General features: G+C 36.9%; 1 protein-coding gene across 4 annotated transcripts in view; it reads left to right on the top strand.

Moving 5' to 3' along the window:
- The first annotated feature begins 21,579 nt into the window (after positions 1-21,579).
- SHPRH (SNF2 histone linker PHD RING helicase) overlaps positions 21,580-26,460 on the top strand; it is an 86,185-nt gene continuing 81,304 nt past the window's right edge. For 2 of the 4 annotated variants that reach the window (XM_032873118.1, XM_032873121.1), the window contains exon 1: positions 21,581-21,803. The gene's annotated coding sequence lies outside the window, so the exon portion shown is untranslated. Of the gene's footprint in view, positions 21,804-22,080; positions 22,276-26,460 lie in introns of those variants that run through there. The other 2 variants (XM_032873122.1, XM_032873120.1) reach the window with 2 other exon arrangements.

Below are 26,460 nucleotides of genomic sequence, written 5' to 3'. Positions count from 1 at the left end.
CTAAGGGACAATTGAAAAAAAGATAAAAGAAACCTTAACAATGTCTCAACAAATAGAGAATATTAATGGAGATAGAAATTTTATAAAAAGGAACCAAAGAAATTCTGGAGCTAAAAAGTACAATAACAGGGGAGCCTGGGTGGCTCAGTTAGTTAAGCATCTGCCTTCAGCTCAGGTCATGATCCCAGGGTCCTGGGATCAAGCCTCGCATCAGGTTCCCTGCTCAGTGGGGAGTTTGCTTCTCCCTCTCCCTCTCCCTCTGCCTCCCCTCCTTCCCTGCCACTCCAGCTTATGCTCTTACTCTCACCCACTCTCTCTTCTTTCTCTCTCTAATAAATAAATATTTTTTAAAAATACAAAAACAAAAATTCGCAAGAAGTTTCATAACAGATTTGAGCAAGCAGAAAAAAGAATCAGCATACCTGAAGTTAGGTCATGATTGTCAGACTTAGATAGGTCAGAAATGATTTAGCCTGAGGGGAATACAAGAAAAGGAAAGGAGAGGAGAGGAGAGGAGAGGAGAGGAGAGGAGAGGAGAGGAGAGGGAAGGGAAGGGAAGGGAAGGGAAGGGAAGGAAATTAACAGAGACTTAGAGATCTGTGGAACACCACCAAGACACCATCAAGTCTACAGTCAGATGAACAACAGGAGTCCCAGTAGGGGTCAGACAGAGAAAGGGACAGAGAAAATTTTTGAAGAAACAATGATCAAAATTGTCCTAAAGTTGGTAAAAGACACAAATCTACATATCCAATAAGTTGAATAAGGTCCAAGAAAGATAAACACAAAAAAGATTCACACTGAGGCTCATCAAGTATGAGATGCTATTCGGAACTGAAGGATGGCAAATATATGGTACTATAGCTAAATCTGATCACTAATATCCAGAACTGGTCTTAAAATTCTTTGAGATCAATCACTATGTCCAATTACATCCTTAGTTTTTAGCAAAATGTCTGGGAAGAACTGGAAAAGTAGAGCATAAGTAAAGTTGAAATCCCACTGATATAAGTATAGAGGAATTTAAAGACATAATGGGAATTCAGCCTAGGGTAAAATTTTTTGAAATCTGTGTCACCGATCCACATGTTTTTCTCTATTATTGGCCAACAATTTAAGTTAAGGTGATGAAAAAGAAAATAGTTGGAGGGGCAGATGGAGCAACATGAGGAATGTTAAAATGTCCAGGAATTACAGCATAGGAGGTATAGTCAATAATATAACAATAATGTAACAATGTTGTATGGTGACTGCACTTATGGTGAGCACTGAGTTATATATGGAATTGTTGAATCACTATGCTGTATGCCTGAAACTGAAATAACATTATATGTCAAGTATATTTCAAAAATTAATTAATTAATTTCTAGTGCCTATCTGTAAAAGAAGAATAAGATCAATCAATATCAATCAATCAATAAGATCAATTGAGCAACTTTTTTAAAAAGTGCAGGAGTAACTTTATTTGGTACCTGAAGCCACCCAGGATGATTTAGAATGATATGAAAGATTAGAGACTAGAATTTAGTTTCAAATCCTTGATAAGGATGAAATGATTAAGCACATATAACTATTTATTATATGTTAGAATTAAATTGTAGAAATACAATTATTTCTACAATTTAAAGCTTCAAGGGGGGGGAAAGAACTTGTCAGGAAATCAACTCTGTTAAAAGAAAATTGTATGTGGAAATAAAGCATTACAGAGCTGAAAAATAAGAATAGCTTGGAAGAAAAAGAAGACATATACTTGGGGATTAAACCAACTTAAGCATTGATAAGACTGGGTAGGGTTATTTGTACTATCTACCGCTTCCCAGAAAGTTTATACCTAAATCATCATGATTGTTTTGTCTGTTTTTTATTTGTTTGTTTTTTAGGAGTTCCAAATCAGAAGTTTCACAACATGCTACTAGGCTGCTCTAAGGTATGGAACAAAAAGACAGTGAATATCTCTCAGGTACAAAGGAGTTGCAGTTGGCTTTTTTCTCTTATCCATGTAATTTTGTTCTGCTTTGTTTTTGCCAATTACAGATATCAACATAGAAACAGCCTACTAAAGAAAACAGCTTGGGGATATACGTTGTTCTTAATAACTAGTTACTAAGTATTTTCAGATCTTAATTTTGGGTCAGGTCTTTATTGTAATTATTGATTTCACGTTGAAGCTTAAAAATAAAACTGTTACTGTACACTCACATAGTCATCCTGTATCTAAGTTATTAAAAATTGTATCATCCATGTTTTAAAGCATACTAATAACTTTGCTGAATGTCTGTTTCAATAGAAAGTGTTCAAATTTTGTCTCAGACATAATAAGGCATAATACCAGAAACTCCAGGAATCAGTCCAATAAATAACTAAGGAATATATTCATCCATTCATTTATTCATTCAGCAAATATTTGTTAAAGGCGTACATGCACATGCACACACACACTCATACCTTCATACACACTTGCATACATATTACAAACTCTTCTGCAGGGATCAGTAACTATCAAAACACATGTTTTTAGTTCTAATATGTTGATCTTGAAGAACCAGAAACAGCAAACAGGTGGGTATTTAAGGGAATAAAAGCCAGTTGATCTTCATTCCTTTCAAAATTACATGTTATAGTAACAACATACATCATTCCCCTTCAAAAGAAGGAACTAAAATGGAAATACCAGCTTATGAGATTTCATTAAACTCAGATAACCCTTACATTCAAATACAAAGTTAGGTGCCATGAGAAAAATCCCAAGGGTACCTTGTAAACACTAGTGTAATGGTTATCATAGGTGATACACTTATTTTTGTAATCAGAATGGCTACTGTTACTTTATTTCATCCAAATATTCATTTTTAATACAACCTCAGGAAATTTGTCATTGGCTCTTCAGCAAGGATGATGTTAAGGATATTGTTGCCATAGTACACAGTGTTCTTTTGAGACACTCAGGGGACATCTCTTTGTGGTTTCAGTATTAGTGATGACCATATTTTCAAGAAACTATTTAACTTTTATATTATATCTCCTTGAATCACTATAGAAATACACTTCTGCTTTGTACTGGCTTCTAGAAAACAAAGTTAAATCTGTGACTGACTCATAGCATATGCTCCATAGAATAATGCTTACTTTGTGAGTAATGTCTAGAGTATTTAGACAGACATGGTCTAAATACTAACTACATCAGGGGCGCCTGGGTGGCTCAGTGGGTTAAAGCCTCTGCCTTCGGCTCGGGTCATGATCCCAGAGTCCTGGGATCGAGCCCCATATCGGGCTCTCTGCTTGGCGGGGAGCCTGCTTCCTCCTCTCTCTCTGCCTGCCTCTGCCTACTTGTGATCTCTCTCTCTGTTGGATAAATAAATAAAATGTTTAGAAAATAATAATAATAATAAATAAATAAATTAATACTAACTACATCAATTTCTACTAACTACATCTACATCAGTTCTCCCCAGTTAAATTCACTGGTGCCTTGTTTTACAATTGACCTTTACTTGATTTAAATAATTTGCTGTCCTTTCACATAAGTTTTCTATTTTCTATTTTGAGGTCATAGCTAAAAATATATTAATTCATATGTATATACTTACATAAAGACACACACACACATACACACACTACAGTGCAGACATGACAACTGTGTACTTGACAGTCACAAACCCGTCTATGAGACTGGTGTATTTTATTACAAAGATGACATAGTCGTTTTGTTTTTTTGCAAAAAGGCTATGCCAAATCACTCCCACTGGGCTTCCTTTACCTTCTGAGGAACTACTCCCTCACCATCGTATCCAGATAATATAATTTTTTAGCTATGTTAGTTATTAGAAAAATCCAAGCTCAATTTTGTAGACTTAGTCCTCTTCATTTTAAAAATTTTATTAGTATCTGATTTGAAGACCTTCTTACACACCCATCCTAATCCAGTTAGGTCTGTGACTCTAGAGGCTTAGATTGAAGCAGGGCTATCTGCTTTTCACATTCCTCTCATTTCTCTGGCCTTTTCTCTGGGCTGATTCTTCCATACTTGAGTATCCATGAACCAGGTGAGGAATGGAGCCACATAGAATAGGGTCACTGCTTAGGAATTGAATCTAAGATGTGTGTCCCAATTCTACTTTACCTGGGGTTACTGAAAGCCTGTATTATCATTGATAATGTGGTTTTGGGAGGCCTGTTCTGTTTCTTAGATGTGTGGCTTGCACAGAAAACTGAGGAAGAAGGAGAGGTGAGAAGAGGTTATCTGTATTTTCTTTGGTGTCTAGCTGAAGTACCCCAAAAAGAGCACCATTAACTTCTAATAACTATGTTCACATAACTCTTCGGATGCATTGGGCACAGGAGTCAATAAAACCATCCTACATAATAAGAACCTATGCAGAAAATATGCAGGAAATAATGACAAGTAGTTTCTGTGAGTTTGCTTGATCATTTGTGTCCATTGCACCAAATTATTATTTGAAGAGGCAGATATGAGTGGAAATCATCCAGTAAACTAAATCCCAAACTCCTTCTTATAGCCATCAAAATCTTCAAGTCATTCTCTTGGGGGCTCCCCTTCTCCTAGTCTTGAGGAGAACAGCCTTTCTTCACAAAAACTTCATTTTTCTGAATTCCAGTGATCACAATGATTACAAATTCTAATGCTTATGAGTGATGAGACAGGTGGGTGGCATCAGAGCCTGTTCCTGGAACTGTCCCATATCAACAAGCCTTAAAGGACGATGGTTAGCTCCAACTGCTGGTGGGTATGGATTGTCATAGGTAGAATACTTTTTGTCTTTATTGCCAGCTTTGGGTCTTGGCCAAGTTAGCCAATTCCAGAACAGCAGAAAAAAATGTTTCTCTATAACTTGTCAAGTCTTCCTTAACTGAATCTTAGTTGTATTCAAGTAGTTGACTGATACTCCTTGATCTGAGGAAGGGTAAGCTTTTTGGCTAACCCTAGAAAATGTCTGATGATTAAAATAAACTTGTCACAGAAATCCCATTATTCCATTCTCCTTCATTGGATACTCCTCCCTATATTCCATGGAGATAGAAGTGGCCATATGACAACAGTCAAGTTTAATGAGGCACAAGAGAAAATCTCCTGGAAGGTTTGACATAAAAAACGTTGTTCCCAGAAAAAAAAGATAGCACTTACAAGAAGAATGTTTTGTAAGCTGGCCTCTTCCTTTCTACCCAGGATACTGGTCCTGTGGCCTTACTGCCTAAAGTGACTACAACCACCTTGAGATCATGAAAAGAAGGCCAACAAAAGCATGGAGATGCTAACAAAGTGCATTGTTCTCCTTGAGATACTGAAGCTGCTGTAGTCAGCCTATAAATACCTTTCCCAGATTTCTTGCCTTGATTTATTTAACTTAAGCTCAACCCATCAGGAATTCTGTTAATTGTATATCAAACCACTCCCATCTAATAAAATTAAGGCTTTAAAAATGTACAAATTCTTAATAGCCAAGCATTTTTTATTAAAAAATTATATTTACCTCCAGATAATTTTCCCCCAGATATTAGGACAGTCTGTCTCAATGACAATCTCTTTACCAGTGTGAGGGGCTTTTAAATACTGTTTTCTGGAATAATTACTCATTGGTCTCATTATCCTCCATAGTTGTGATTTTAAGAGACTGGGAATAAAGTACCATTTTTCTTTAAAAAAAAAAAAAACAGTTCATTATTAGTTTATTGGACATCTAGTTCCTGTGGTTAGAGCTAGATATGCAATAAAAGAAACGAAGTAAAGTTCTAAAGGATGTTATAATGGAAAAATTAGAGTTAGACTAACTTTAAAATTTAAAGTAGACACACCACATTTTAAAAATTGTGTTTTTTAATGTTTGTTTAATATTTTTTAATTTTTAAAAATTTAAAAAATATTTTAAAACATTTAAAAAATATTGTAGATATATAGACAGTTAAATTGGGGAGAAACTGCTACATGGCTTTCATTCCTTCTATTATTTGCTGAATAGGAAAATTCAACAAAAAGTCTTACAGAACAGCTTAGAAGAACAGTTTCATGTCATGTATATTTTTGCAATATGCAAAGAGGCAGAAAAGCTTTTTAAAAAGTAAAGGTAGTCTATCATATATGTGAAGAGAAAAAAAGGTTTGTTCATTCATTATACTAATGATATATTTTTAGCTTATATTATTTTCCATATTCTCACTGATTATTTAAAGATAAAATTGGTATCTTTCTAGCAAATGATAAGTCTTTTATATCCAGATTTACTTTCCAGACAGAGGACCATATTCCTATATCCTGAAATCTAATTCTTTTATATTTAATCTTCCATTCACAACACATGTTTCAGTTACAAAAGCAGTTTTATTTAATTTTATTAATTAAATGTCACAGATAACCATAGGTAGAATTTACAAAACACAGCTTTCTTCTCTTTCTGCCCAAGGGAGCTACCCCTGTCCTTCAATTGCTCCATACTTTAGTCTAGTTATTGTAGCTAAAAGTAAATGCTTATTCCCTGGTGGGAGATTTGATCTTTTCAGGGAGAAATAAAGTATTTCTTCGCTTATACAGGTTCAAATAGCTTTTATTTCCCACAAGATAGATAAGACAGATATTTTTGATGCTATTAATCACATGCTAAATTTGCTAATATTTCAAAAACAAAATTGGTTTGGGATTTTCTTCTGTTACTAAGGAAAAATTAGGTACTCTGTGTATCACAGAGTAATGCGCACATTCCACAAGAAAGACCCCTTATTTCCAGGGTATCTATTCCAGGATATCTATTCCCATGCACTGTTATTCTCAAATTGTTTGCATGGGATTTTCCCTCTTATCTCTGATTACAATGTTTAAACAGGGACAGATATAGAAAAAATTATGACTTAAGGCAATGCTCATTTTTTAAATTTTTTTTAAAGATTTTATTTATTTATTTGACACACAGAGATCACAAGTAGGCAGAGAGGCAGGCAGAGAGAGAGGAGGAAGCAGGCTCCCCACCAAGCAGAGAGCCCAATGCGGGGCTCGATCCCAGGACCCCGGGATCATGACCTGAGCCAAAGGCAGAGGCTTTAACCCACTGAGCCACTCAGGCACCCTGGCAATGTTCATTTTTTAATGCTTTCTTTACCTCACCTCTGGAACCATTTTTTCTATTTTCTATAGCCCCAACCAACATATCATTAATCCAACTGGACACTCTTATAAAGCCCCTGAGTGTAACAGACTTTGCAGGGTCATTGTTTATCAAATGTGTATTCCCTCTCTCCCAGTCCCTTAGGGTTCTACTGTCCCAAGAGAATCTCCTAGTAATCTGCTTGACCCTGGTTATTGAAAGAGCCCCCAAGCCATTTCCATAATTATTAAAGCCTCCTAAAAACAAAGTCAGTATAATTTAGAAACCCTAAATTGTTATGGAAATATAAACAACCATTGTCTTAGTTTATTGGCATTTTTTAACAAACTACAAGAGATTCCATAGCCTATAAACAATAGAAATTTATTTCTCTTAGTTTTGTAGGCTGGAATTCCAAAATCAGGATGCTAGCATAGTCATGTGAGGGCTCTCTTCCAGGTCACAGACTTGGGATTATATCCTCACATGGCAAGAGCAGTGAGAGATCTAAACGGATCCCCTTTTATAAGGGCACTAATCCCTTCCTGAAGTCTTCACCCTCATGACCTAATCACCTCCCAAAGGCCCCACCTCCTAATATCATCACCTTGGGGGTTAGGTTTCAACACATGAATTTTGAAGACACACAAATACTCAGATCATAAAAGCCGCTGCTGTTATTGTTAATCCAACAACAATCAATATTTGTTGAGTGCCTACTATATGCCAGTCACTTTTCTAAGTGATTAGAATATATCAGTGAACCACACACACACACATATCTCTGATTTCACCTTGCCATTTGCAACACCATGGATGGAACTAGAAGTATTATGCTAAGTAAAATAAGGCAGTTAGATAAAGAAAATACTATATGATTTCACTTGGCGGAATCTAAGAAACAAAACGAATCTGCAAACAAACAAAAACCAGAAACATGTCCGTAAATACAGAGAACAAACTGACAGCTGCCAAAGGAGAGGAAGCGGGGAGATGGGCAAAATGGGTGAAGTGAATTGGGAAATAGAGGCTTCCAGGTATGGAATGAATAAATCTCAGGGACGAAGAGTACAACACAGGGAACAGTCACCAGGGAATAGTAAAATAGGAGTGTATGGTGCACATTTGTGGTGAGCACAGTGCAAGACGTCAGCTTGTCAAGTCACTATGTGACTTGGAGTCACACCTGGGAGTACTGGAACATTGTGTGTCAACTACACTTCAAATTTTTAAAAATTAAATTAAATTAAATAATTTTTAAAATCTCTTCCTTTTTGCCAGAAACAAAATAAATACTAAACATAATAAACAAGTAAATTATACATGTCACAAGTGCCCTGGTGAAAATAAGAACTGGGGATTCTAGGGAACAGACGTGTAAACTGGAGACTAAAGAGTAAGATTTAAGTTTAAACGGGACAGTTCAGGCCTCCTTGAGAAGGTGACATTTGGAACAAAGATATGAAGGAGATGAGCCCTGAAGACGTACAGGAGTGTTGCAAGCAGAGAAAACAGCTGGAAAAGGCCCTAAGGTTTGAGAGTTCTCAATAGGATTGAAGATACATTAAGACATTAGGCTAGAAAAAAAGTGGATGAGGTCAGAGAACATACAGGGGATTGGTTTATACAGAGCCTGAGAGGTCATTGTAAGGAATTTGGTTTTTATTTTGCATGAAATGGGGAGTCACTGAACAGTTTTGAGCAGAGAGGTTGCATGACCTGATTTATGATTTAATAAGATCACTGTGGCTACTTTCAGAAGAATATACTATGGAGGCAAGAGTGGAAGCACCAAGACAAGCTAGGACATTACTGCAATAATATAGACAAAAAACAATGGCGGCAAAATTGGACCAGGCTAGTAGCAATAGGGATGGTGAGAAGCAGTCACCCTCTGGATGTATGTAGAGCCAATATGATTTTCTGAAGAAATGAATGTGGAGTGGGATTAAAAAAAAGAATCAAGGATTAGTATAAGATTTTTGGCTTGACAAGGAGTTCCTGAAAGGATGGAGATGTCAAAAACAGTTACTCCCAGCAGACTTCAAAAGTTGCCTTGTTACCAGGGTCTGGAACAAATTTTGGCTATTATTTCTTTTTTTCTTTTTCTTTTTTAAAAATTTAAAAATTTAAATTTTTTAAATTTTTAAATTTAAATTTAATTAATTGACATGTAGTGTATTATTAGTTTCAGAGGTAGTGTTCACTGATTCATCAGCTGCATATAACATATAGTGCTATTATATCATGTGCCCTTCTTAATGTCCATCACCCAGTTACCCCATCCTCCTACCCCCTTCTCCTCCAGCAACCCTCAGTTTGTTTCCTATGATTAAAAGTCTCTTACGGTTTGTCTCCCTCTCTGATTTTGTCTTGTCTTTTGGCTATTGTCTCTTAGCTAGCTTCTCATCTCAAGCAACATAAGGAAGAGTTGATTCTACATGTAGAAAAGGTTATCTATGTGGAATAATTTCTAGTGTGCCAAGAAGGTATAGTGCCCTCCGAAATCCCCCACTCCTTGTTTGTATCTGGAATCTAAATTGTTAGAATATTTCTTAAAGGTTTTGAATACTATTACAACACAAATGACCCCAAAGACAGATGCCATTTAAGTTGTTATCAGTCAACAAATGTTACACCTTTGTATGTAAGAGTTATCAAAGAAACATAGAAAGACACAGCTGGAAAGGGCCTTCTCAGTGGTTATAGTTTAAAAATAAGTAACCTGAGGGGTGCATGGGTTGAGTCACCCATGTTGGTTGGTTAGGTGTCCAACTCTTGGTTTCAGCTCACATCATGATCTCAGGGTCTTGGGATCTGGCTCCACACTCAGAATCCTTTTGAGATTCTTTCACCCTCCTTCTCCTTCTCTCTCTTCTCCTCCCCTCACTCGCTCACTGTCTTCTTTCTCTCTCAAATCAATCAATCAATCTTTAAAAAAAAAAAAAAAAAAACTAAGTAACCTGAGAGACAAAGAAATTATGTGACTTGTATAGGGTCATAAAACTCTTTGGAATGAGACATGAGATTGTAATCCAAGTCTCCTTGATCCTAGTTCAGTGGTTGTTTGGGGTAGATTTGCTGGAGGAACAGAATGAGTGGTGCAGAATGAATCCCTATTTGAGAAGACAATGGCGCTGAAGGCAGGAATGGACACCAGACACAAGAAAATAATCATTATAAGTTGCATACCTTGAGCATACACAATGCATATATGTCAGTTATACCTCAATAAATCAGTTAAAAATAAACACAAAAGAATAAATAAAAATTCCTCCATTGACCCTCCATCTCTTAGTGTCTCTCTCCACGTAAAACCAACTCCTAGGGGCGCCTGGGTGGCTCAGTGGGTTAAGCCTCTGCCTCGGCTCAGGTCATGATCTCAGGGTCCTAGGATTGACCCCTTCATCAGGCTCTCTGCTTGACAGGGAACCTGTTTCCCTTTCTCTCTCTCTGCCTGCCTCTCTGCCTACTTGTGATCTCTGTCTGTCAAATAAATAAAATCTTTAAAAAAAAAAAAAACTCCTAAAAATAAACTCTATACTGAATGACCATTTCCATTCACTTTTTCACTCTTGAGCCTACTCTAAGCAAGTTCCCCTTTCACCACTACTTAAACTCCTCAATGACCCCTTAAAAGATCCACGCAATCTTTTAGTTCTCTGCATACTTGAGCCCTCTCCAGTGTTTCAGTGCTGCTAACTCTTCCCCCACCAGGAAAACTCTGTCCTCACTTGGTTTCTGTGACTTTATGCTTTCTGGTTACCCATCTTACCAAGCAGCTCACAAATCCTCCATCTCCTTTGCAATTCTTCATGCTACATTTCTCTTTAAACAGTGGTGTTCCCCACGGTTCTAATCTTGTTTTTATCTCTTCCTGTTTTTTTAAGCTGTCTTGGAGTGATTCTATCCTTTCCCTTGATTTTTTCTGCCCCCTCTGTGCTCATTTCTGTTTCTAGGCCAGACTTCTTCTCTAACCCCATTCCAATGTAGTCATTCATTTAATCATTCAACTCACTTAAATCATGTTCCTTATAGGCATATCTACCCACAGGCATCTGGAACTCAACAAAACTGAAACTGAAATCATCTTTCTGTCCAAACTGTACCTGCTGATGTGCTCTTTATCTTAATAAGAGACACTACTCAACTCATAGATGCTCCCCTCCTCTCCATTCCTCCTCATACTGCCTTAGTCCAAGGCCTGGCCATATCTGAGCTTACCAGCTGCAGTGCTGTTGTAATGGTCTCTCTACCTCAAGTCTCTCATCCATTCCATTCTCAAAAGTATAACTAAAATTGCCTAATACATAAATCTAGCCATATCATTTCCCCATCTGAAATCATTATATGCCCCCATGTTGAAAATGGAATAAATTCCAAATGCTTTATTCAGGTAATAAAATGTTCCCAAAGGAACAGTTTCTAAAGGAAAATCCTCCCCCATTTTACTTCTCTCCTTGCTCTTCCCTCACCACTTCTTCACTTTCATTTTTCATTCCATCTATGTCCAACAGTATGCAATTTCATTGGATAACCCAATCTGCTTTACATTTCTAGGACTTCATACTTAAGGAGCTCTTTTTACTTGAGGATACCTTATCTCCTTGTCTACCTGGAACATATCCATTAATTCTTCAACACTCAATTATCCTTTCCTCTATGAAGCAATTTCTAATCATCCCAACAAATAGAGTTTGTCGTTCACTCATCTGTGCTCTCACACTAATCTGCACTCTCTCATAGCATGTAAAAAAGTTCATCACACTATATTTAACATATGTCTATCTTTTCTTACTAGACAGTGAGAAAATTGGCAAGGATTCTACCTCATTCATTTTTATATTCCCCAAAATTTGTAGTGTTTGAAACACAGTTTTGTAACACTTTCACTAGGCAGAATTGATCATATATAAGGTGTTTTTTTTTTAAAGGATTGCTCCATATGTGGTATCACTATCCAAAGAAATAAATATTGAATTATATGCTTTCAAGAACTAAGGCAGATGTGAGATATTTTATACATGGAGGAGTCATGTGTGGGGGTGGTGATTTCCATATGCTTTAAGTTATTCTCACATTACTATATTTCCTACTGTGTCTGCCCAGGATATATCTACCTCATGGACTTCATAAAATTTCCTCCACTTTATATTAGCAGTAAGGTGACAGAGAAGTCAACACTGTACAGAGATTGGCCTCTATTCTGACCTTTTCTGTTGATTATTTGAAACCTCATCCAAACCAGCAAAGGTTCCCATAATTTTCAAGCAAGATCTCTACGAAGCCATAGCATTTTCCTTCAAAGTGTGGTTGATGACAATTTTCCTGTGACTTGTTCCCACGGTAGCAAGGCACTCATGTTTCTCTAAGAAATGGAAGGATATTAAATTATAAGGAGTTCAGACTAAGTTAGAAAACCTGTAGAGATTGACAATACTGCCACAAGTAATTTTAGTGCTTTTAAAAAACACTCTGAAACAGCAATGGGGCCCATAAGAGATAATAACAAAAAACATTTTATGTTCCTTCCATGTAGTTATATTTATTTCTAGCTAGAAAATTAAGCATAGGGTACAGAGAATCTAGAAGCAAGGTTTATTTACATCTACAAACATATTTTCCCATTATTCATTTCAATATTTTTAATTTTCTAATGATTGCACAGCCAGAAGTCACTAGAGAAATATTCCGTTATATCTCCTTTAAGTGTGCAGCATAAAAGGATGAGGATAATGAAAAAACTTATTAAGTAAAACTGGTCCTTTAGAGTAGAAGAACTTCGATAAACCTGAAGAGTTTTCTAAATGCATAGCTGTATTCAAAATGATTGAAAACATACATTCATAAATATTCTATTTTACATAGATGCCTCTTTTGTAATCAGGGCAATAAACACTGATGACTTAAATTTATTTTAAATACCTGATTAAGTATTTCATTTCTGCCAACACATCTATTATGAATTACTCTCCTTAATGATAGAAAACTTCTGCTTTTCAGTTTGATTTTAACATATCACACTCATTTGGAAAGAAACTGAAGAAATATTCTGCATAGGAGAAAATAGGCATTAAAGCAATAGGACTCCTTCATATGTTTTTGGTTAAAAAAAAAAAAAACAGGGAAAAAAATTACCTCCCAACCCCTTTGTCAAGCAAAATATAGAAAACAGCCCTTTGTTCAAAATATCAGGGCAAGGCAATGCATTATACCTATTGTCATATTGTTTGGCTAAAAATTTCTTCTACATAGGTAATCATCTTTCAAAGGATCAAAATACAATGAAATATGTAATACCTATTTGACTATAAACAAATCATTTTTGATGAGATCAGTTCCAATTTTTAAAATTTCTCAATGATCATTCTTTTTCTTCAACTTTAGTGATGTATTGACAAATAAATATATATACTTAAGGTATAAAACCTGATGGTTTAATATACATATACATTGTGAAATTATTACTACAATCAAGTTAAGGTAGTTACACAGTTACTATATTTTTGGTAGTGAGAACACTTAAGATCAATTCTCAAAGCAAACTTCAAGTATATAACACATTATTTATTATAATCACCATGCTGTACATTAGATTTCCAGAACTTACTCATCCTGCATAACTGAATCTTTAAGCTCTTTGAACATTTCCCCATTTGCCCCATCTCTCAGTCCTGGCAAACATCTTTCTAATCTCTGCCTTTATGAGTTCAAATGTTTTAGATTCCGTATATAAGTAAGATCATGCAGTATTTGTCTGTGTCCGGCTTATATCATTTGCCATAATACCTTCCAGGTTCATACATGTTGTTGCAAATGGCAAGATTTTCTTCTGTTTTAAGGCTGTGTATACACACAGACTTACATTGTTCTTAAATATCAGATATTTTGCATAATTTTGCAATGAATGTAGGGATGCAGATTTCTCTTTGTGATACTGCTTTCATTTCTTTGGGGTATATATCTAGAAATGGTATTGCTGGATCATATGGTGGTTCTGTTTTGAATTTTTTGAGCCACCACCATATCATACTAATTTACATTCCCACCAAGTGTACCAGGCTCATTTTTCTCCATATCTTTGCCAACACTTGTAATCTTTTATCTTTTTGATTTTTACCATTCTAACATGTATAAGATAATATTTCATTGTGGGTTTGATTTGCATTAACATGATGATTAGTTATGCTGATTTTTTCATACGCCTGTTGGCTGTTTGTATGTCCTCTTGAGAAACAGCTATTCAAGTTCTTAGCCCATCTTCAATTGGGTTATTTGGGTTTTTTGCTGTTGAGTTGAGTTCTTTATATATTTTGGATATTAATCTCTTATCTATGGTTTGTAAATATTGTCTCCTATTTTGTAGGTTTCTTTTCCACTCTTGATTATTTCCTTTGTTGTGCAGAAACTTTTTAGTTTGATGCAATTCCACTTGTCTATTTTGCTTTTGTTACCTGTGCTTTTGGTCTTATATTCAAAAAAATCATTGCCCAGACCAATGTCAACAAAAATTTTCTCTATGTTTTTATCTAGTAATCTTTCACTTTCAGGTCCTCTAATTCTTTAATCCATTTCTAGTTGATTATTTTTATATGGTGTGAAAGAAGGGTCCAATTTCATTCTTTTCCATGAGGACATCTAGTCTTCCCAAAACCATTTATTAGAGAAAGTATCTTTTCCTCATTATGTGTTCTTAACACACTTATCAAAGATCAGTTGACCACGGGTGTATGGATTTATTTCTAGGCTCTCTACTCTGTTACATTGGTGTATATGTCTTTTTTTATGCTAGTAACATTGTTTTGATATAACTTTGTAAAATTATTTTGTAATCAGGAAGTATGATGCCTCAAGTTTTGTTTTTCTTGTTCAGGATTGCTTTGGCTATTCAGGGTCATTTGTGGTCCCATATTAATTTAGGATTGTTTTTACTATTTCTGTGAAGAATGCCATTGGGATTTTGATATGGATTACGTTGAATCTATAGATGGCTTTGAATAGAGTGGACACTAATAATATTCAATCCATAAACATACAATATCTTTGCATTTATTTGTGCCTTCTTTAATTTCCTTCATCAGTGTTTCGTACTTTTCAGGGTACAAGGCTTTTCCCTCTTTGGTTAAGTTTACACTAAGTATTTTATTCTTTGTGTTGCTATTGTGAATGGGATTGTTTCCTTAATTTCCTTTTTGGGTGGTTTTTTGTTTTGTGTATAGAAATGTGACTGATTTTTGATGTTGATTTTATGAACCTCAACTTTACTAAATGAATTTATTAGTTCCAACACTTTTTCTTGTTGAGTCTTTAGGGTTTTCTACATATATGATCATGTCATCTGCAAACCGATATTATTTTACTTCTTCCTTTCCAATTTGAATGCCTTTTATTTCTCTTTTCTTGTACCACTGTTCTGGCTAGAATTTCCAATACTATGTTAAATAGAAGTGGTAAGTGGTTATTCTTGCTTTGTTCTAGGTCCTCAGAGGAAATCTGCTAGTTTTTTTTCCCCATTAAACATGGCGTTAACTGTGCATTGTTGTTGTTTTTTTCAGATGGCCTTTTTTGTGTTGATGTAAGTTTCTTCTATATTTATTTCCTTGATGGAATAAAATGGACGTTAATAAATGGACGTCCAACTTCACCAAATGCTTTTTCTGCATCTATTGAGAACATATATGTTTATTATATTAGTAGTAGTAGTACATACTATTATTAGGTTATTTGACATTTTTCTTGTTTCTTAATATAGGCACTTATTGCTAAGAACTTCCCTCCTAGAACTGCTTTGGCTGTGACCCATAAATTTTGGTTTACTGTATTTTCATTGTCATTTGTCTCAAGATATTTTTTATTTCTCTTTTGATTTCTTTTTTGAACCATTGGCTGTCAGTAGCATGTTGTTTAACCTCCACATATTTTTAAATTCTTCAGTTTTCTTCCTTATACTGTTGTGGTCAAAAAAGACACTTGAGGGGTGCCTGGGTGGCTGTTGGTTAAGCATCTGTCTTCAGCTCAGGTCATGATCTCAGGGTCCCAGGATCAAGCCCCATGTTAAGCTCCTGAGCAGGGAGCCTGCTTCTCCCTCTCTATCTGCTGCTCCTCCTGCTTGTGTTCACACACTCCCTCTCTCTTGCTGTATTAAATAAACTCCTTTTTTTTTTTAAAGATGCTTGTTAAGATTCCAATCTTCTTAAATTTACTAAGACTTCTTTTGTGGCCTAATATATTATCTATTCTGGAGAATGTTCCATGAGCACTTGAGAAGAATGTGTATCTTGCTGTTTATGGATGGAATGTTCCTGCATGTATCTGTTAAGTTCATCTGGTATAATGGGTTATTTAAGGCCAATATTTTCTTATTGATTTTCTGTCTAAATGATCTATTCATTGATGTGAGATATAAAAGTTCCCTGCTATTATTTTATTGCTATTTCTCCCTTTAGGGCTGTTAATATTTGCTTTCCATATTTAAATGCTCCTATGTCAGGTGCATAAATATTTATAATGTTATATCCTCTTATTGGACTGACCACTTTAACCGTCATGCAATGCCTTTCTTTATCTCTTACTACAGTCTTTGTTTTAAAGTCTGTTTTGTCTGCTATTAAGTATAGCTATCCCAATTTTCTTGGTTTCCATTTGCAAATAATATCTTTTTCCACCCCTTCACTTTTAGGCTGCAAGTGTCCTTATATCTGAAATGAAGCTACTGTAGGCAGCATATAAATGAGTCTTGTGTTTTTATCCATTCAGCCACTTTATGTCTTTTGATTGGAGAATTTCATTTTCATTAAATTAATTATTGATATCTATGTACTTATGGTCATTTTGTTGGAAGCTTTCTTCCTTCGAGATCTGATGACTTTCTTTAGTGATCTCCTTCTCTCTTGTGTACCTACTGTAGGTTTTTGCTTTGTGGTTACCATGAGGCTTATACATAACAACTTATAGCTATCAGAGTCTATATTAAGTTGATAACAGTTTAAATTTAATCACACTGTACAGCTCTACAGTTTTATTTCCCCACCATTTTTATATCATCTTACATCTTTTTTATCTTGTGTATTCTTTAATTATTATTGTTACAGTCCTTTATCAGATGGGTCTTTTGCAAATGTTTCCCAGATGTTGGCTTGTCTTCTAATTCTCTTGATATTATATTTTGCAGAGCAGAAGATTTTAATTTTAATGAAGTCCAGCTTATCAATCATTCGTTTCAAGTACATGCTTTTGGTATGGTATCTAAAAAGTCATTACCATATCCACAGTCGTCTAGGTTCTCTTTTACATTATTTTCTAGGGGTTTTACAGTTTTGCATTCTACATTTAGGTCTGTAACTCATTGAGAGTTAAGTTTTGTAAAAGTAATTTTGGTATTTCTAAGGTATGATATAGGTTTCTGGGATTGGAATCCTAGTTTATAACATCATGGCTATAGGAACCAAGGGTTTGATTTACATGAGCTTGCTTATTAACTAAGCAGGAATCAGGTCATATGTTGGAGATCATCTGCTCAAGTGACTCCTAAACATCTCTCTTTAAATTGGTTTCACTCAAATTATACGGTTGGATAGTTCAGTTTGTGATTTAAAAATTAATTCTCAGGGGGAGCCTGGGTGGCTCAGTGGGTTAAAACCTCTGCCTTCAGCTCAGGTCATGATCCCAGGGTCCTGGGATCAAGCCCCGCATCGAGCCCCGCATCAGGCTCTCTGCTCAGCGGGGAGACTGTTTCCCTTCCTCTCTCTCTTTCCCTGCCTCTCTGCCTACTTGTGATCTCTGTCTGTCAAATAAATAAATAAAAATCTTTTAAAAAAAATTAATTCTCAGGAGCACATAGTGAAAACAGGTGTATTATGGCACATAGACATGACTGATCATTACATGCTATTACTGTGCAATATTTAAGACTTTAAGTATTTACATTGATCTAAGGGCTCAAAGAGGGATTCAAAAATTTAACAGAATTTAAAGGAGATGGCACTCAGACTATTTTAGCCATTGTTTCAAGAATTGACCTAAACAATACACCAATGATAACGTTTGAGCATGGTGCTACCCTTCGAGTGGATGGAACTTTGGAAAGATTCTTTATTCTCTGATAAGTATCATTTTATGCTAACTGTGTCCTATGACCAAGCTTGAGATTTTAGGTTCATTCTGAAAGTGTTTCATAGCTATTTTTGTACTTTACAATGACACATGGTAACCCTTGAAATATTCAAGAAACATTTTACTGTATTTTCTTTAAAACTGTATAATAAATATTACTTAAGTCATAAGTATCAGCTTATAAGTCACAAGAATTAGCCACAATATTCCTGTTGCTTAATGCCTACAGGCCACAATGACAAAACTGGTTAAAAAAAAATAGAAAAAGTAACAACTGGGAATGGAGAGTGGGAGAAGCTGGGAAAGGGACCAATGATACGGATTATGTCATTATCATTGAGAAACACTGAATACATTCTCACATCTTTCCTTACCCAACAGACTCCGCTTCAGCCTTCTCCTTGCTTTTACCTAGTTTATAAGTATTGCTTTATTAACAACCAAAAAAACACTTAGAAAGACATGGTGAATTACCTTCTCCTTATGTCATAAGTTCATGTCCAATGCAGCATTTTGTGTACAGATTGCAAATTTGGCTTTACAAATTATAAGAGGCAGAAGGGACACAGCTTGAATTTTCAGTTTTCAGGCTGAGTTTGCAGCAGGAGAGACAGAACAAACTTTGGAGTTTGAAATAAATCTGACCTGCAAATCACCATGGAAAAATTAAATTGAAAATTAATAAGCAAACTTATCCACACCTAGCCTGAGGAAAAGCCGTGAAGTTCTAACCATGAAGATTTGTGTTTGGGTGACACACCTCCTGCCCCTCGACATATCCTACTCATACTAAAGCAAAACATGCCCAGTCCCTCTGATACCAGTTGGCATCACTCCTTCATATACAGCTGATCACCCCAGCCAGCACAAATTTTGTAAGACTGCGTTTCTTTCTTCCATTCTCTGTTAAAACTACATACATTTTAACAATGGCTTTGGGCATTACAAATCACTCTGGAATAATGACTTTTACTCTAATACTCTCATTATGTCAGGAGGAGGAAAAGCAGTCCCAAGACAGGTTGGTAGTAGAGGATATGGCAACAAAGGGTTATCTTTGGCATGCCTCAATCATACTGAGTGGTCATTGTCTTCACTTACGGAGAGCATGCAAAAGCAAGCAGAATATAGAATAAACTTCTCAAGCATTTGTATTAATGATATATTAAGGAAAAAAAGAGTCCTGGACCTGACTTATCTTTATTGTTGATATACATAGCCTGCTATGACCAAATAATTACAAACTTCTGGACTTCATTTTTCCCATGCCAACCTAGGAAGCTTGGTGATAAATTGCTTATTCTTATTTGATAGACAAATATATGACTTAGTAGTAAGAGGCAACAGCCTAGACAGAGTAGTCAAGAGGAGTTCTATGTCCTCTTGTCTCTCAGAGCTAAACAGTGGCAAATCATCAAATTTCTCTGACTCTCAGAGTCCTCTTCCATAAAATGAAAATTTTAAATATCTCATATTATCACTTTAAGAATCAAATAGAAAAATGAACATGAAAGAGCTTTGCAAAATATAAAGTTCTGCTCATATATCATCAGTTATCCTGTTTCTACCCTGAAAGGGAGTTAAATTTGCATTAATTCATCTATTCTCTCTCAACCAGTCCTCCTCAAGAACAACTTGTTCATTTCCAAAAAGATAACTTGAGTTAGGGTGCAGCTATATAAAGCTACTTTTACCAAAAGGAACTGGATGTATAGCTTTGGCCTAGGAAGACCACTCAGGAAACAAGCGGTCTGATTCTCATCACATTTATAGTTTTAAGAAGCAGCCGCTGAACTCTATGAACACTGAGCGTTCACTCATTCGTTTATATCTTGGTTGTATTTGTGAGATGGTATTAGATCATTAGGATCTAATAGGTGGATGACCTCAGTTTTATCAGGAGCAAACAGATGTTTCACACCTGGGAGCTTCCAGAGAGCTAAATTGCAAAAATGAACCATGTTTTCTAAAATTAGCTCTGGTTATTCTAATATTGAAACACGTTACTCCACAGAGAAATTTTTCAAAAAATATACACAGCACTCACTCTGCAAATAAAGGATTGAACGCACCATTGGAACATTCAAGAGGAAGAATTTTAACTGTAACTACTGAGTCGTATATAGAATTACATCTCTATAGTTGAAACTGCATCTCTGCACACTTACAACTGAATCCGTAGTTTACTATTTTGCACAGGTTAATAGTAAGTATGTCTATAGAGATTAATTACCCCAATTAAGGTGGCTGATGAAACAATGCTGTGTTTATTTTTTAAAATTTTTGCCTGGCATTCAGCTGGACTCAGTCAAACTATGAGCTCAATTCCCTGTTCCCATGGTAAGAAGTCACATGAAACTATCAAAGACAACCTTTTACAGCTCAATATACATTTAAATGCTTCTCAAATTGCACTTCCAAAGACAGGGCCCATCACCTTGTACTTAGTAACATGATCGTTCTCCCTTTAAGGACTATGCTTGCCCATTGCTCCAGCATCAGTATTAACTTTTTATTTAAAGTAATACCCATAAAGCCTGGGATAACTGATTTCCATCAAATTTTACAGGGTTTAATTTATGTAAATGGCTTCTTTCAGGCTTAGAGGTCTGTGATGAAGTTCTGTATTAGTTAGGATATGGACCCCTCTGAACTCTCTCTGCAATTACAACGGATGTTCTCTTAGGCAAGAACTTAGTTTTGTGCTTCTGAGCTCACACAAGCCAAGAGAACCCTTTTCAGGATAATGGTGAGTCCGTAACAGGTACTCATTATATCGAGTGACTGATGTTTCCTGAGGGTCATTTTACAAGTTTTTGGCCCTGAAGTCTCTCAGAGTTACCCCAAAATTAACTAAACATACGTTTCCATTCATGAGAAAGAGGCTACCTCTCAGCTTGGGGGTCAGGAGTGGAGGGTCAGATATTGAAAGGCCAGTCCCAGCACAATATATGTAGTTTTTGTCTCCTCCTTCTCTCTTAAACTGTTTACTCACATTTCCCTGAAAAGTCTTTTAAGATAACTTTTCTGAGAGAGATAAGCTTCATCCGTACCCAGGTAGCGGCTGCTTTCTAGAAGTAACGAAAAAAGCGCGTCTTAGAACTCTATATTCTGCCTGTTTACTAAAGCCACCAATCACCCCCGGGACTCGCTTCAAGCGGAGTTCCGCCCCTTCCGGGGAGCCCCGCCCACACCTAATATCTGTTTAGACTCCCGCCTCCTCCTTAAAAGTTACAGCCAATCCTGTACTACTAATGTCGCGGGGCAGCGCTATCGCGAGATTCCAACTGTATCCTCCTATAGACCTTAACTGTGTGGACTTGCGCAGAAGAGACTCATGAAGCCATTCCCCGAGAAAAGGGGCGGGGCGCTCCGACGTGCGCGTTCATCTTGACCCCACGCTCCAGCGCGCACCCGCAGCTGGGAGCTGTGGTTTCTGGGCCCCCCGGGAACCCCAACACAAACCAGCGTAAAGCGCGCGTGCCCATTTCAGGCGGGTGTTCGGTGGGTGGCGAATGCGCGCCCGGGACCTGCGGGGACTTTAGAAGAGCCCGGGAGCTTGGGGCATAAAGGCTCAAGAGGCTTGGCGAACCAGCCTAGGTAGGCGCTTGGGTGATGGAGGGTCAGGGGTCAGAGGTCGGGGACAGAATACGCTTGCAGACGGAGATTGAGGTCCCGAGGAGGAAAGACTTGGTTGTTCTGGAGCCCGGGAAGCTAAAGGGCTGAGGGGGAAACGAAGCACGAGTTTCCCCGACCCTTTCCCATCCCAGACTTGGGGGCCTCCGGACCGCCACGGCTCCCCTGGGAGAAGAAAGGGCCGTGGGAAAGGAGACTTGTGCTTCTCGGGGGCTGGGGCCTGCGGTGTTTAGATCGAGCGTCCCAGGGACTGTCGTCGCGCTCCCCGGCCTCGCGGGTAGCTTGTTTGCCCGGCCTGCTGGGAGCAATCTGGCGCTGACAGCCCAGCTCTGACTCCGTGAACCGCTGTTGAGTTTCGGAAGAAAACCGACTGGGTATCACCATTCCGTCACACACGCCCCTGGAGGCTGGATCTGGGCAGCTGCCTAGCCTCTTGGTGCGCGGGGTTGTAATGTGGTAAAAGGGAGGCGAGGCTTCCAAGTTAGTCTGAAAGTTCTCAGTTACCTTTGGAGTCAGATTAATTACTTTTCGCTCTCAAAACCATCCTTGTACGTGGTACATTTTGGCTCCGTGATCGTTGCTGGTTTATGAACAATGATGTGTTATTTTGATGATTGTCACTTTCAGATTTAGTACTATGAATTAATGGCCATTAAGCTCGTGCCTTTTTTCTAAGTGACTTTACGTGACCCAGGAGGTAGAAAAACTAGATGTTTGATATTTTCCTACTTGTATTTAAACTACCTTAACGCTTTAACTGAATGAAATACAATAATTTTTAAGTCATTATAGCTATTTAAAGTTATTTTCCTGGATGTTGGTAGCAAAACTGTTTAAACTCCCATGAATAGAAATGATCCATAATATTTGTGCTGTTACCAGAAAGACTCATTGGTTTATGATCAGAAACCATGCTTGAAACAGTATTGTTGAGCATCAGTGAGAGAAGTGTGCCTGTACTGGATAACTTGTGCTTCCTAGAGCTTCCCAGGTCAAGTTAGCAGTTGAGAATAGAACTTGACTTTTCAAAGATGCTACTATCTGTATGTCTTCTTTGCCCAAGCCTAAGAACTGCATTTGCAGAATTATTAAAACAAACCTTTTATTAAGAGTTCAGGCTACGAAGATTTGGGGAAATGGAATGTACTGATGAAAAAGCTTTTTCCGTGGGCATTTTTAAAGTTTATGTGACTAACATATTTTGGTTCAGTAGATGAAAATACTCTCATCTTCCTGAAGTTACTACTATGGAAAGATTGTGTTAATGCTAGATCATTAGGAGCTTTTCACTAATCCGGAATGATTGGGCTTTGTTTGTGCAAGGCTCCCCTTGGGCAGCAGTATGGCAGATGTATACTTCTTAATGTTCCTAAATTCTAGATCCAGGCCTACCATGGATTTGTTGTAAGTCAGGATTTGTGTGTGTCTTTTAATGAAGAGGTAATAATTTGGAGGGAAAAAAATCTGAATCTAAGTTTAATTGGTAATCATTTGTTATATTGTTTTAGTAACAACAATTTGTGTTTATTTTTCTAATAACCTATCTTTATTTTCTCTTGAAGATATGGGTCAGCCAGTTTTCTCTGTCTCATTCAGGGCCAGAAATAGTAAAGAATAGTTTCACATTACCTGTAATCTTCTAGAATATGGTTAAGAGACTTAACTAAAAAGAAACATGGTGCTTAAAAAGAGGGAGGATATTAGGTATTCAGGAAGTTAGAGATATTTGTTTCACCTTTTTTTGTATGTCATTTCCATCTTGGCACTGACCTGCCATTGGGGGTACAGTGATGAATAGGATACTGTTCCTGCCCAGCTTTCATGGCTTTCAAAGTCGTACAGTTAGAACAGTATAGCATTTAGGATAGAGGAGGAATGGCCCTTAATGCAGTATGCCTGGTCATGGAAGGTTTTCTGAGGAAGATTGGGACAGCAACAGGTAGAAAAGTGCAAAAGGGCATTTCAAGCAAAAGGCTTTTTACATTTAAATGTAGGACAATTAAAGTGTGGTCCATATTTAAAAACTACAACTAATAATGTTTCACTGAACTCTGATACTTAAGAGGAAGGAATAAGTAGAGTTGTCAAAAGTGGGACTCATGTGGTATGAAGAACACCAGGAGAAGGGTTTGGAACGTGATTAGAAATATATAGAATTTTACTAATACATGACTTACTAGCTGCAAGTTAACATTATGGTTATAAATAGTTTTGATCAAATAATATCTTCTTGGTTCAAGAAGTTATCCCTGGATAGAAATCCCTTAAGAAAAGAGTCGGTTGGAACGAGATTTTTTTTTTTTTTTTTTTTTTTAAATTCATGAATGTATGCTCAGTTCTGGTTTAATTGGCTGGGATAGTACCCGGGCATCAGGATTTTTAAAAATTCCCCCAGGTGATTCTAATGTGCAGTCGAGTTTGAGACACACAGATATATGGTCCTCCATCCTGCCACTTTAAAGTTTAGTTATTATAAATATAATACATAGTTCTGAAGATGATGGTGATAGCAGCTACCACTCACTGAATATATGCTAAATTTCTGTTAACTGTACTGTTGCACTTACATTATTTCTAAGCATAATCCCATCATCTGCATTTTAGAAATGAGAAAACTGGCACAGAGAGGTTAGATAACTCTTCCTATGCCACACAGTTAGTAAGTGCCAAAGCTAGAATTAGAATCTTTTCTCCTATAAATCACATTGCTTTGCAGATGTGAGACTCTCTAACCAGTTGCTTTTGGGGCTTTTAGAGTGAACAGTTCCATAATTGTCATGTTATTAACATTAATATTATGTTTGTTGTAGTAGATTATGTGATCCCTACCTCATATCCACACTCTTTGCCATAAGCAGTTCTAATCAGTAGAGAATATGGTGCATTTTCCTACCTGTTCACTTTGGGTCTGTTTGTGTGACTTGCTTTAGCTCGGGGAACCTTGTGCTTTTGCTGTGACCAGGCTTTGAAAAGTACATGTGTGATTGGATTTACACTGTTACACCTCAGCCATGGTGATAAGTACATTTGTGGGTTGCTTTGCTGGTCCCAGGAGGAGGATGAGAATTACATTAAGCAAAGCTGAACTGCTTCTCCAGAAACCTAAGCTAGGTCAGCCAACCCTCAGCTAACCAGCTAACCTGAAGATCTGTGAGAATAAATGATTGCTATCAGGACATTGAGCTTTGGAGTGGTATGTTATACAGCCTATATGTGGCCATAGTTAACGAATAAGCTGATATAGCTGAGCTTTTCAAAGTTCCAGCAGAATGACCAAATGCCAGTATTCGAGCTTATAATTCTGTTGAGAACTGGACAAAGATAAACACATACATTATTAGAGGCCTCCTGTGTTATTCTTCCAAGGTAATAGAGGAGGTAAGATGCTTGTAGTGAACCATAGTAAGAGAGTGTTTATACTTTATTACCTGTGCATTCATAAAGGAGGCACCTGCTATGGAAGCGGAATTCTCACGATTGACTTAGACCAGCGCTACTTGATAGCCTTTTTGCAATTTTGAGAATGTTTTATATTTGCACTGTATAGTATAGTAGCCACTAATCACATATGGCTGTTCAACACTTAAAGTGTGGCCAGTGAGACTGAGGAGCTGAGTTTATGATATTATTTTATCTTACTTAAATTAAAAACTACATGCAGCATGGCTACTAAGAAAATAAATTTTATTCATTTATGTTTTGTCAGTAAATTACTCATTTAGATTTTTCAAGTTTATTAGAATAAAGCTGTTCCTAATATTATCTTATAATTTTATTTTTTTAAAGGTTTTATTTATTTATTTGAGAGAGAAAACACAGGCAGGGGATGGGGAGGTGGGGGCAGAGAGAGGAACAGACTCCCCAAAGAGCAGGGAGCCCAACATGGACTCCTCCATCCCAGGACCCTGGGATCATGACCTGAGCTGAAGGCAGACATTTAGCTGACTGAGCCACCCAGGTGCCCCATTCTCTTAATAATTTTTAAATCTTTTCTGTGTCTACTTTTTGTTTGTACTTTGAATATCAGCTTTATTAAGGTATAATTTATGTATAATAAAATCTAACAATTTTAAGTGTACAATTTGATGAGGTTTGACAGGTATATACAATCATGTAAACACCAGTTGAACATTTCTGTCAATCCAAATCTTTCCCTCCTGCTCCTTGCTATATCAGTCTGCTTCTTCTCACTTCTTCACCTCTAGTAACTACTCATCGGTTTTCTATCAGTAAGTTCTTGCCTTTTTTAGAATTTCATGTAAAGAGAATCATATGGCCTTATACATCTGGCTTCCTTCACTTAGCATAATGCTTTAAAAATTCATCCGTGTCATCGTATGTTCTATCAGTAGTTTATCACTGAGAAGTATCCCACCTGTTTATCCATTTACCAGGTAATGGATGCTTGGGTTGTTTTCCAGTTTTTAGCTTTTGTTAAAACTGCTATTAGCATTCAAGTTTAAATCTTTTATGTCCGGATATCTGGGTGGCACAGTTGGTTGGGCAGCTGCCTTCACCTTGGGTCATGTTCCGAGGCTCTTGAGATAGAGTCCTGCGTTGGCCTCATTGCTCAGAGGGGAACCTGCTTCTCCTCCTGCTTGTGCGTGCTTTCTTTCTCTCT

Source organism: Lontra canadensis, unplaced genomic scaffold (assembly GCF_010015895.1).
Source record: "Lontra canadensis isolate GAN:19392208 unplaced genomic scaffold, GSC_riverotter_1.0 scaffold47, whole genome shotgun sequence".
NCBI lineage: Eukaryota > Metazoa > Chordata > Mammalia > Carnivora > Mustelidae > Lontra > Lontra canadensis.
Note: the sequence above shows the minus strand (reverse complement) of the source record. Positions and strands in the feature narration are given on the sequence as shown.